Raw genomic sequence first — 12,224 nt, forward strand, 5'->3', positions numbered from 1 at the left:
TCTACAGTGCTGCAGACTGCTGTGCAGTTTTAATGCTGCTGTAAGTACACGGTACTTTTGGAACGCCGTCTCTCCTGACTCTCCCATCTCTGGGAGCTCTAGCTGCTTGAACCTGGCCACACTGAAGGTGTGTGGACGTGGTCGCGCTGCGAGTATCAAGTCTTCCAGAGAAGAGGGATAGTCAAGAAATGCTTTCTCACCTGGCCTATCTCTCAGTCCGAACTGTGGCTGCAAACGCTGCGCTGCAAGGGTGGACTTACCCACTTGGAGAGAATGTGATGATGCTCTAGATATAGTTGCGAAGGAAAGTGCTGCTCACTGGAATGTTTCGCCTAGTTCACAGACTTTAAAAGGACTAGGAAGGCCAACGCCTTGTTTTAGCACTTGTTCTCTGCGTGCAGCTGCTGGATGTTTGGAAGGGCTTTGGGATCCGCCAGAGGTGGAGGGTACGATGCTACAGAGAGCTTGAAGGAAAGCGCCTATCTCCAGGGCCTTTGATGCAGTTCAGCGGGTGCGAGTGGCATGTTGAGCATGTTCATGATGGCACAGAAAAGGTTCTGAAAGAAAGAGGCCGTGCTGAAACTGCCTTTACTTTTGCCGCTTAGAAACTGCTCAGCCAACAATGAAAAGATTCGTCTTGCTTCCCCGCTACGCGCAGGGTTACATCCTTTTATGTCTCCAAGAGGCAGGATGCACAGCGGAGCTCTTCCACCAACTGCTTCCACACGACTGGGGCCGCGCCAGCCAAGCGCTTTTTGCCGGGCACTGTCAGCGCTCATGGAAACAACCACACGACGGCGCTGCAGACTTGCAAAAGAAGGCCAAGCACCTGGCCCAGCTCGAAACCACCCCAAGGGCAGACAGAGGCAACTTGCAAACGGCCCTGCACTCAAATCAACGGTGTCAGGACAAAAAGGTTGCCCTCATCTTCCCCTTCCAAGAGCACACTCTTCTTTACACCACACCGCTTTGGCCCAAACAAATCTTTTCCCTCTCGCAGATTCCGCCCACCAACTTGAAACCATCTGGCAAAAACAGGGCTCAAAACAGTGCCAGCTGAGGAAGATCTTGCTGCCTACAACTTCACCTGCACCCCTCAAACTAGCAGCACACACGCTGTTCTCAGCACTCTCCTTCTCAGCTCTAGGTACCATCCTAAGCCTTCCCTCTCCCAGAGTCAGGATCCAAAGGCAACGGCACCAGGGACTGCTCACACACTGAAGGCACCAGGACAAATAGCTTAAGAGCTTGGCCTTTGCATTCCCACTGACAGCTCAACAGCTCGAACCCAGAGAGAGCTCTGCCTGTTGGGAAAAGCCTTTAAAATCCCTAGGAGTACCTGATGTGCACATCCAAACCTGCCTTCCTTGCCAAAGAGAGCAACTACAAGCCCATCTCCAAAGAAACGGCATCCCCTCCTCCAAAATACAACACATCCAGCGACTGATCCGCCTCCAGTATTGAATATGTCCAACAATTGCCCCTACACGCACAGGGGCCAGAAGAGAAATGTCTTGCTGGACTATTCCTCCCCACAGTACCTTAACATCTGCTCCAGCAACACTGGCACTATGTCCTTGCCTTCCCAAGGAAAGGCACTCCGAGTCTCTTGGCCTTGCCTTGTCTAGTTCTTCTTAAGGTACCCTTGCTCTGCTTCCTTTGCCTGCGTCTGCCTTGCCTCGCACTGCCTACAACTTGCTGGCTTTGCTTTGCCCGGCCTACCACTCTTTCCCTTGCCTTCCATGCAGGCAAGGCGCTGCAAACCGAGTGCAGGCAATTGTGGGCAAGTCAAGGGAGAGGTAGGCAAGGCCAGAGCAGTGAGGGGAAAGCAAATGGACTGGTAGGCAAGAGAAGGCCCAGAAGTTAGAGGCAAGGCTGGCTGTAGGAAGGAAGGGCCACTGATGGGAAGGCCAGGCAGAAACAGGAAGGGCTCAGCAAGCCAAGGCCCTGGAGGAAAACAGTAGGCAGGTCATGTGCGGGGCAGGGCCCTGCAAAGGAATGCAAGGCTACAGAGGGCTAGCAGGGCAAGGCAAGGCAAGTGTTGTGTTGCCAAGGCAAGGCCAGGCAAGGCAGGTGAGAAGTACATTCAAGGACTGCTGGTGCACAAAAGTGGCCAGGACCAAGTGCTCTGTGTGGCCTTGATCCCGCGTGGGTCATCTCTCCTCTGTACCTAAAAGACTTGAGCTACCTGCTTTCCCTTGTATGCAAAAGAACTCTCTTTCTGGTCCCCGAGCTCAAGGGCAAAATGTGAATTGCCCCTCCAAGGTTCAAGACATGCAAGGATTGCTCCCAGACAAAGGCTGCCCACAGAGATGAGTGTGGCAACATGCGTCCTCCCCTGGTCTTCCTCTCATGGGATCCTGAAACACCGGAGATGCTTGAGAGCTTTGAGATTCCTCGGAGGAGCAGAAAGGGCAGGGCAAGGCCCAGAAATGTCATTGAAAAGGGGTGTTGAATTCCAGGTGGGGGAGGGGTGAGCAAGGTCATGCAAGGCAAGGGAGGGGTTCAAGGGCAAGGCAAGGCAAGTGGTGGCTTTGCGAGGCGAGGCAAGGCAATGAGGGTCCTAGAAGGAAAAGGAAAGATGAGGCCAGACCTAGACGAATGTGAAAGGAAGTCAGGTGGGGGATGGGTGAGCAAGTCAGTGCAAGGCAGGGGAGAAAAGGCAGGTTGAGGGAAGGCTACAGAGGGGGCAGCAAGGAAATGCAAGGCATGGGGAAGCATGCGAGGAGTGGGTGCTGCCAGCCGGTGGGGATGGCAGGGGCGGGGCCACTGCAAGTAGCATGGTGGGGATGTGGAGGGGGTGTTAGTATGCGGGAGGGGTGTGTGTGTGTGTGTGTGCAGTAGAGTGCAGGGTAAGTGCAGGTGTGTGTGTGCGTATACGGGGGTTTTGTGCCAGGTGCTGTGCCGGGGAGAGCCGTTCCACCGCAAGGAAGGTGTGGGAGTGAAAGGAGTAAGATAGATGTGTCTTTACAAAGAGACCGTGTGAATCTCTCCTTAGACAAGGCTAGGAATTTACAGGGGGGGAAGTAACAGAAGAAAGTATTCGTTCTAGAAACTGTTACTAATCAACAGAGACTGTTGCTCAGCCAAGGCCCTGCTAAATTCCTGAACCTAGAGCAAGGCAGCAAAGACTTCCCAGCATTAGGAATAGTTTGGTTTTCTTCCTTTTCCATTCCAAAAGGGGAGTGCATATTAGAGGGGGGCGTAGAGTAGGCAGTTCCAGAAGTCTGTAATTCCCGAGTACCTCAGAGGGTGCTGTTGCCAGGAACTTAACATCAGAAGGGAGCTGCTTCCCGCAATCATTTGAGAGACTCCATGGCAAAAGCCCCATGGCCTCTCCCTGGAGTTGAAGAATGTTACAGGACTCCTCTGTCTCCTTTTTGGTGGATGAAGAAACTCAGAAAGCCACACTTCTGCCAGAACTCTCCAAGATGCCCCCTTTGCTCCCCGTGACTCCATCACTGCCCAGGAAGCTGTCTTTTCTACCGCAGCAGTTTGACATACAGTTAAAAGTCGCGTGGCAGAGAAAAAAGGCAAGAATTGGTTTCCAAGGGATGGCAAACAAGAGATACCAGAACCTTTGGCCCTACCAATATTAAAGCAACTCCATTAAGAGAGTTCTTGCACTTCCTGAGGATTGGCAGAAGCCTATTTCATGATGTATGTTGCTGGGGGTCTTTTTAGACTGGCAAAAGGAGCTGTTGAAGGTTGCTTGATCTGTGCTAAAGCCAACAGCCAAGTTACAAAGTAACTTGCTAGAGGAGGGAGGCCTTGGGCTGCATGGCCCTTCCAAAGATGCCAGGTGGATTTTCCGGAGATGCCCCAAGTGGCAAGGCTTAATATCTTCTGGTAATCGTATGTCAGCTAGCAAGGTGGCCAGAAGTATTTCCAACTACTTCAGTAATGACAGGATCAGTTCTTAAGGCATTTTTGGAACAAATCATTCCAAGATACAGCATTGTAGAAGCAATAGATTCAGATAGGGGAACTCATTTTGCAGGAAAGATCCTTCAAGGGGTTTTGGCTTCTTTAGGAACACAATGGAACCTCCATAGGCCCTGGCACCCCCAGAGCTCGGCTCGGGTAGAAAACAATGAAGAGAGAAATAAACACCTTTTGAAGCTGGTAATAGAAACCAAGATGCCATGGGTAGGGCTTTGGACATTGGCTTTGGTGAGAATGAGGGCCCAACCCAGAAGAGAGATTCAGTTATCTCCCTTTCAATCGTTGTTTGCAATTGCCCTGGTAAGTCTCCACCCAGTGGGGGGGGGGTAGAGGCAAGTGATGCATTTTTAAAACCATCTGTGGCCAGGATCCTGCTTCTTGTGAAACCCCTTCAACAGGAAACTCAGCTGGTGCAAGCCCGGCCTTTGGACTTTGCTGCTTTTAACATCCAACCAGGAGATTGAGTCCTAATTAAGGAGTAGAAAGAAGCGCCAGTGCTGGTGAAATGGCGTGGCCCATTCCAAGTGTCACTGACGACAGAAAACAGCCGTCAAGTAAGCTGAACACAGGTGAACCCGTCACTCTCGGGTCAAGGTCTCTGAAGCCTCGGAGATTTGCACATCTCAGCTGGAGGAGAAGGCCGGGAGGCCGTGACTGACACTCTGCAGGAGTGGGCCGGAGCAGTAGGCAGTGCTTCGACATCGGAAGAAGCCCCGCAGTCCTACCTTCAGACCGTCTGCTGAAATAGACTGTATAGGCATCCCTCCTCTAGAATCTCCACTCACTTGGGGGCTAATACTTGTGGCCATTTTGTTACGTTAAGTGGTTTCTGTGTCTTCAATTGCCACAGGTGCTGCAGAAGACAACGGGAAAATTAGACTAGCTAATTAGATGACACTATTAAAACATTTTCCTTACTAATTCTACTTTGATATGGTTAGCTGAGTTTAGGCCAGGAGTGGGAGAATCAATTTGCAGCCTTAGGAGAAGAAGTAGCAAAAGTTTTTAACCTTAGCAATTGCTGGCTCTGTGGAGGGCCAGGAGGATCTGAAGAGTGGCCATAGTTGGCTAGCCCAGCTGAACCTAAATGGTGGGTCAATGTGAGGGCCACAGTGGGATGGGATTTGGGGCCAAAGAAGGAAGTTCATGGCCACTTCATTCTTCTCCAACAGGCACTTATTGCCTAAATAGGATAGGGCGTGTCTATGTAGGAAAAGGCAATTGTCAATTGACTTTCCCTCTGGGCTTGAACAACTGGGTTTGGACCCCCAATTGCCCTCCTTCCAATTGTTCCAAATATCAAGGCAAATGCAATCAAATACCTGTTCGGCTCACTAACAGTAGCTGCGTAAGGCGTTCTTATCACACTTACCAAAAATATTTGGAAGCCTGTAAAGCAATGGGGAGGGACAAGGGGTTTTTTTGACCACCTGTTTTTGAGCAGTCCCCACAAAAATTCCACAAGTAGAAGACATGTTGTTTGTGATTATCAGTGGGAATGGCCACACTGGATTGGAACTCAAAGCCTTTTAGTGAGTTCTGCTCCAAATCCAACCAAGCAGCTTGCAGATGTAAATGTAGGTGGGAACCCTGTGCGGGAGCTTGGAAATGCAAATGCTGGGACCCTTATGGTGGGGCAACTCTTGTTGGAGGACCGTTAGGCCCGGGAATCCTGCTGTATTTTGAGCCACCAATTGATGACCATGGGTAGGTTCCTTTGCTAATGGAACACGGGCTTTGAAAGGACAGTATTGGATTTGTGGCCAACATGCTTAGCTCAGGTTACCTCCAAACTGGTCAGGGATATGGTATATTTAGTAGACTGTTGTTCTTTTTGCTACTACAAGTTCTGGGAAATCGCTTAGGAATCAAAATCTGTGATGATTTAATTAGAGAAAAGCAGTCAGCTGATGCAGCCCTGGCTGGAGGGAGCACCCCAAAACGGGGAAATGATGAACGGCCAACAGAACAAGTTACCCAACACGATGGACCAGCCCCTTGGAAACCTAAGGAATTAATCCCAGATGCCTGGGAACCCATTTATCATTTGAAGGAGATAATTAGGTTACAAGCTGTCTCGGAAATAATTACCAACCAGCCAGCCACAGCGCTTGACCTTTTTGCTGAGCAACCCACTTAAATGAGGAAAGCGGTATTTCAACATTGGATGGTATTAGATTATCTGTTGGCAGAAGAAGGAGGAGTTTGTGGGAAATTAAATGACTCGAGCTGCTGTTTGCAAGCAGATGACAGCGGAAAAGTGGTCAAACAAATAACAAAGGAAATAACGTCAGCTCGTGGACCTGTCCAAATGTTGAAAGGATGGGAATGGGACATATTTTCATAGTTAACTGGCCAGCTATGGGCTAAATGAATACGATTTCTCCTCTTATATGCTATCGCAATTCTCATCTTTTTACCATGCGTGACACCATGCTGGCGGCAGCTCTTTCAGCAGGTGCTCAAGGGGATGCCGCTAGCAGCCATGCCTACCTGATCCAGAAATGACTACAAAAGGACAGAAAAGAATGTCACTGCAAATAATAGCAAAACCCAAGAAGACTCCAGAAGAAAAAATTAAATCCATGGTAATTAAGGTTTGTAAAGGCAAATACAGAGCAAATAAAAAGAGGAGGGATTAAAAGGAATGAGATGGATGAGTCTTTACAAAGAGACCGTGTGAATCGGCCTGTAGACAAGGCTAGGAAGTTATGGCTAGTGAAGTAACAGAAGAAACTAGGAGTTCTCTAGAACTGTTACTAATCATCAGAGACTGTTGATTAATCAAGGCCGTGTTAAATTCCTGAACCTAGAGCAAGGCAACAAAGACTTAAGAGCATTAGGAATGGGGTTCTTTTCTTTCTTCTCGATGCCAAGAGGGGGGTGCATATTAGAGGGGGGCGCATAGAGTAGGCAGTTCCGGAAGTCTGTATCTCCCGAATACCTCAGCCAGTGGGGAAAAGGAAGAGGGTGCTGTGGCCGGGAACTTGGCATCAAAAGGGGGCTGCATCCCGCAACCGTTTGACAGACGCCATGGGAAAAGCCCCATGGACTCTCCCTGTAGTCGAAGAATGTTGCAGGACTCCTCTGTCTCCTTTTCGGATATAAACCTCAGGCATCGTGGATTAATTTTCCCTAACGGCAGCGACCTGCCGCGTGGTCTCCGTGCTCCTCTCCAGCCCCCCGGGACGTGTAAAATAGTTCCCAGCGGCTCCCACCGCGCGTTGCAGACGGCTGCGCGGCCCCGGGGCTGCCCGCAGTGCTCCCCTGCCCCGCCAGGGCTGCCCGCGGGCTGCGGAGCCGCCTCGCCACCGGCGCGGCCAGGGCTGGGGCCCTTCTCGACAGCAGCCGAGGGGCTGCGGAGCGGGCGGCTGCCGGACGATCAGCTATTTTATGCCGCGCGGTGCTGCCGCCTCCATCTAGCTCTCCATCGCGCCGCCGCCCGCCGCCTGCCTGGCGCGCTCACGCTCGGCCGCGCTCGCCGCCCGCCCAGCCTCGCCGGAAGCTCTCCCGCCCGTGCTGTGCCCCGGCTCCGCCGGCAGCTCGGCAGGGCCCGGCCGCACGCGTGCTGCGTGGCTCGGAGCAGCCGCGTTGCGCCGCAGGCGACGGGGAAGGCGGGGCGGGCCGGCGCCATCGTGGTAGCGCGAGGAGAGGAGCGCCCGGGCGGGGCGGCGAGCGGCGCGGCGGTGAGCGCTTCTGCTTCCTGTCGCTCGGCGGCCGCCCACGGCAGGTGCCGTGTGACCCCGCGGAGCGGCGGGGCCGGCCGGGCGGTGCGCGGCGAGGCTTTCGGCCAGCGGCGGCCACAGCGAGAGGCTGCTGGCACTGCCCGTGCCGGTGGAGAGAGCGGGGATCCGAGGCCGGCCTTCCCCGGGCGACGAGGGGAGGCCGCCTTTGCCGCGCTGCCCTCCGTGCAGCATGTGGCCGATTCCGGCGAACCCGGGGTCTCCGCAGCGGCGCGGGCGGGAGGGAGTGGGGAGCGCGCTCGGTGCCGTGCCGGCCGCTCCCGGCCAGCGCTGCGCTGCGCCGAGGCGTTTTCCCGCCCGTCCTGGGAAGGACATAAGCGACACCGTAGTTGGAGCTTAGCTGTCAGGGGGTACAACTTCCCTCCATTGGCGACCTCCTTTTCCCTCTGATTCAGCTACCTTGTGGTAGGTGCGATGGTGCTGAAGAAGGGTGGCGGCTTGGCACAGTTGCTGTCATAGGTGGTGCGAGAGCTCCACGCAAGGAGCTTTGAGTGGCATGTGTGAGGGTAGGAGGGTACGGCACCCATAGCTGAAGGCAAAAAAGGTCAGGGCATGTCATCAGCCGCAGTCGTGCTAAGTTGTTCATCTTTGCAAACTGCTTGCCGAGTTGTTCCTTTCTTAGGTAATGGGGGCTTGTATCAACCAGAACTGCAAATGGTCAGTATTTGCAGAGAAGGTTACTTGGACTGTTGTTGAAGTGAGTGTAGCAGTTTCTATGGCATTCTGCAAAAAAAGTGACAGGTCTCCCTGTGTTCCCCAGTTCTTAACAAAGATGAAGTTAACAAACCCCTGAAAAGAGGTTTTGCAAAACTTCAGGGATATTTTCCTACTAGTACTGTAGAGACAACCATAGTCACCTTGTCTTTCCAAAAGTGAAGGTTCCCTATTTTTGTCCAAGAGCATCAAGTGCTTTTGATCAGCGTTTGTGTGCATGCATTAGCCTCGTTCTTGCTCTTCCTTGGAGAACTTTTACAATACTCACATGATCTGTGTAGGCTGCAGACTGCAGTGGTGAACTTCAAGGCTTCCAGCAGAAGGGAGATGCTATCCACATTTTGGATTCTCCTTAGTCTGAACCTTCAACGTCCAAGGCTTCACTTTTCAAGCAGTTGGAAGAGCTCCAAATTAAGACATGAACAGGTCTTAATTGACCTTGCCACCGCCTCAGTTAGTCAAGTAATGCTGTGCATTGGATTTGACTAGTGCAACATGTGCTTAAAATATGTAGAGTAACTCCTCGATTACCCTCTCAGAAGGGTTGGAATGGAGAACAAGGAGTTCCCAAGACAAATATTTGGTGTACGAGGAGTAGAATTTAGGAGTTGATTGCAGAGCACTGCATGCACAAATGTCTAAGGAGAATCCATCTTTTGATGTCCCATCTATGCTTGTTCTCATTTGAAATCCTGCACATTCTGCAGGCTGGTTTTGTTAGGCTTGGGGCTGGGGAAGGAGTGATGGTGGGGGAGGAGTGGGTGTTGGTTTTGGGTTATTTTTTTGTTTCCAGAATAGTGTACACAGAACTTGTGCCCAAAACCAGCAGTAGGAAACAATGCAGGTATAAAAGAAGGTCACAGAAATGTCAGATAATACGAATCTGAAAGCGCTTCAGTATTTTACTCAGGAGTTTCACTTTAACAAGGTGATTTTCCTTCACAGAAATGTAGTGGCAGGCTTATGCCATGCTAGAAGTGATGACCTTTCTCTGCCCCAAATTGAGCAGCAAAAGGTTTTGGCTCTTAATTTGAACCCCTGAGCCAGCTGTGTTTCAGGCTGCAGAAGCTGCAGCTGTTGTGGCAGACGCGGGGTGCAGCCCTGCCTGCCAGTTCCGAGCTGGCCTGCGCTGGTGGCAGCCGTCAGCGCCCGGGGTCCCCTGTGCCACCCATGCCAGGGCTCTGCCTGCCTGCCTCGCAGCCCTGGTAGCCTCAGGGAAACATCGCACTACTCCATCTGCTTTAAAAACAAACAAGCAAACAAAAAGCTCCCTGTAAATATATGTAGAAGTCTTGAAACTAATTCTCAGCGCTTGCTCGGAGTTTGTTGATGGAGCAAATGGATTTTGGATAAACTGCTATTGCTAGTACTACTTAGGTTCCTAAACTTCAGAAGGGAGGCTATGGTGGTCACGTACCCCTGAGGAATGTTGGGAACAGTAAGACAGCTCAGTCATTTCAAGGTGGCCAGAAAATGGGTGTGGCAGTGGAGTGGACACTCTGTGAGTAGGTAGCCTTAAGTCATGTAACGACATGCACTTCAGTGGGAATTTTGCATCAACACCAAGAGATTGTGTCATGATGTGTTGCGTAACAACAAATTGGGCCAAAATTCTGCTGATTTTGACCAAGGTGGATGGGCCACCTTCACTTAAGCTGGCAAAGGGACATAAGTCAATGATGTTTGAAAAACAGCCATGAAACATAGCCCCTTTAGTTTGTTGCTCTGTTGCAAGTCTGCAAAGCTCTGTTGACAGGTCATTGGAAGTAGCTGTTGGAATCTAAGTGCAGTTGGACGCTTTGTCAGTCAGCATCAGCAGGAGGCTTAACGGTTTAGGTTGAGAGGTGGTGCATGGTTTTTTTTCAGAGGAATGGCCCAGTGAAGAGCAGTGTTCACTGCCATGACTACCGTTGTAGCCTTCAAGAGCAATGGTTCATTCAGAGAGAACTTCCTTGGTTCTGCTGGTTTGGTTTCGCAGCTGGAGCAAAGGTACAGCACTGGAAGCAATTCCTAGGGCAGAAGCGGGAGATATCCGAAGCTCTGGACTTCGTTGCCTAAGTGAGCGTAGTCTAATTGGAAGAGTGGTGAGCATCAGTGATATCAGATTTTTTACAAGTTCTTAATTCTGTCAAAACAAGAAAGAAGGAGAGTGATGAAGATGAAATCCTTTCCTCTTCAATCTGCCTACGCAACAACTTCAGCTGTAGTTGTAATGTGTATTCACCTATTTTGAATTGCCCAAAACCAGGCCTAGAGATGCTTCAGAGTCAGAGAAGCGGGTATTTGCTTTATTCGGCGCTGGGTGCATGGGGGATCACTCCTCCTAACACACACACACAGAGCACTCCATACAGTCCAGCATTATGTGTAAAATTTATGAACATTCATCACAATTCTTGGGATAGGAGTGGTTCTGGAAATTACTTCTCGGAAGTCATTAATATCATTAGCATACGTGCCATGCATGCGCTGTGTACGCTGATGGGCGCACTGAGGAAGGCTCCTCTTCTTCCTCGAGGGTCTTTCTGATGAAGATCAGTAGTCTTTGTCACAATGCACTTTTTACCTTTCTTTCTGGAGCATGCACAGTTCTTCGGTGGCTGATGCAGAGATCTCTGTGCCGGTTTTCAAAAGATCCTGTTCCTCTTATCTTGACAAGATTAAGGCGAATCCTGCTGCTTAGGTTTTGTGATTAACATTTGCTGTCTCTTAGTAGTTCACTCGTGTTTACATGAGTTAACTATGGATCAACCCCCTTCTCAATTTTAGCACTGAAAGGATATTAGAGTCATTTAAAGAGATGTCTCCTATGGAGTACTATAAAACTGCCATAATGGTAAGACGTTTTCATACAGTAGTTTTAGCACAGAAGTAATATATGTACAATCTTGGATGTTTCATCCTGCTGGCTCAGGAGCCAGTATTGAGCTTTTCTCCTTTAAATCCAGTCTTAGAGCTCTGCAAGGATCACTGCAGCATGACGTTGTGACAAGGGGATGCTGATTCATGCATAAACCTTTGACGCTTTCCTTCTATCTTCAAGCAGCTTTGAAAACCAGTGATTATCTGGCATGTTGCGACTTGAGAGTCATGGTAAAGGTTTCACCAAACACTTTGTAATATCAGGCTACAGCTTTCATTCCTAAGGAAAGAGCATTGAGCAGATTGCTGGCAAAATGCTGAAAGAATGAGCCAAAACCAAAATCCTTTAATGGGAAAGATGGAAAAAATTTAGATGTGTTTATTTGAACTAAAAATAATGTGGACCAAGCCTAAATGTATTTCACACTAAATTCTTAGAACTGATTTTAAGGGAAGAAGTGAGAAAGATGAATTCCCAAGCGGAATTTTCAGCAGCATAATATTGAGCATTTATTAGTAGAACAAAGGCATATCACAGTGCAGGAGCACTTAGCAATATTGCTAGAGGCGTGGCTCCATTCATTTTACTGTGAACTTTAGTACTTCTTTAAACATAGTCCTTAAGCCCAGAAAGTCATTTACACTTCACTCAACTTTCCCCCCTCCGTCTCTGCCCCCTTGCGCCAGCACACGCCAGCACACTGCCACCTCGGTCCTCTGAGTAGCTCCAGAATTGAAGGCAGGCACCCCCCTCCGGTGCCTCCTCAGTCTCCAACCTAATTTGTAGTTGATGGGTTCTTTGGGAGGTGTGAGTTTTGATGAGATAACAGACTTCCTGGGATGCATGCGGTTTATCTTCTTTGTTTCTTGAAGATGTCTTGGTTTCCACCTCTGTAATTTCTCAACTTAAAGGACATTTATTATCATGTGTTTCTTCCTACGTTTCCCAACATGTTACCA

This window comes from Aphelocoma coerulescens, unplaced genomic scaffold, assembly GCF_041296385.1.
Source record: "Aphelocoma coerulescens isolate FSJ_1873_10779 unplaced genomic scaffold, UR_Acoe_1.0 HiC_scaffold_142, whole genome shotgun sequence".
NCBI lineage: Eukaryota > Metazoa > Chordata > Aves > Passeriformes > Corvidae > Aphelocoma > Aphelocoma coerulescens.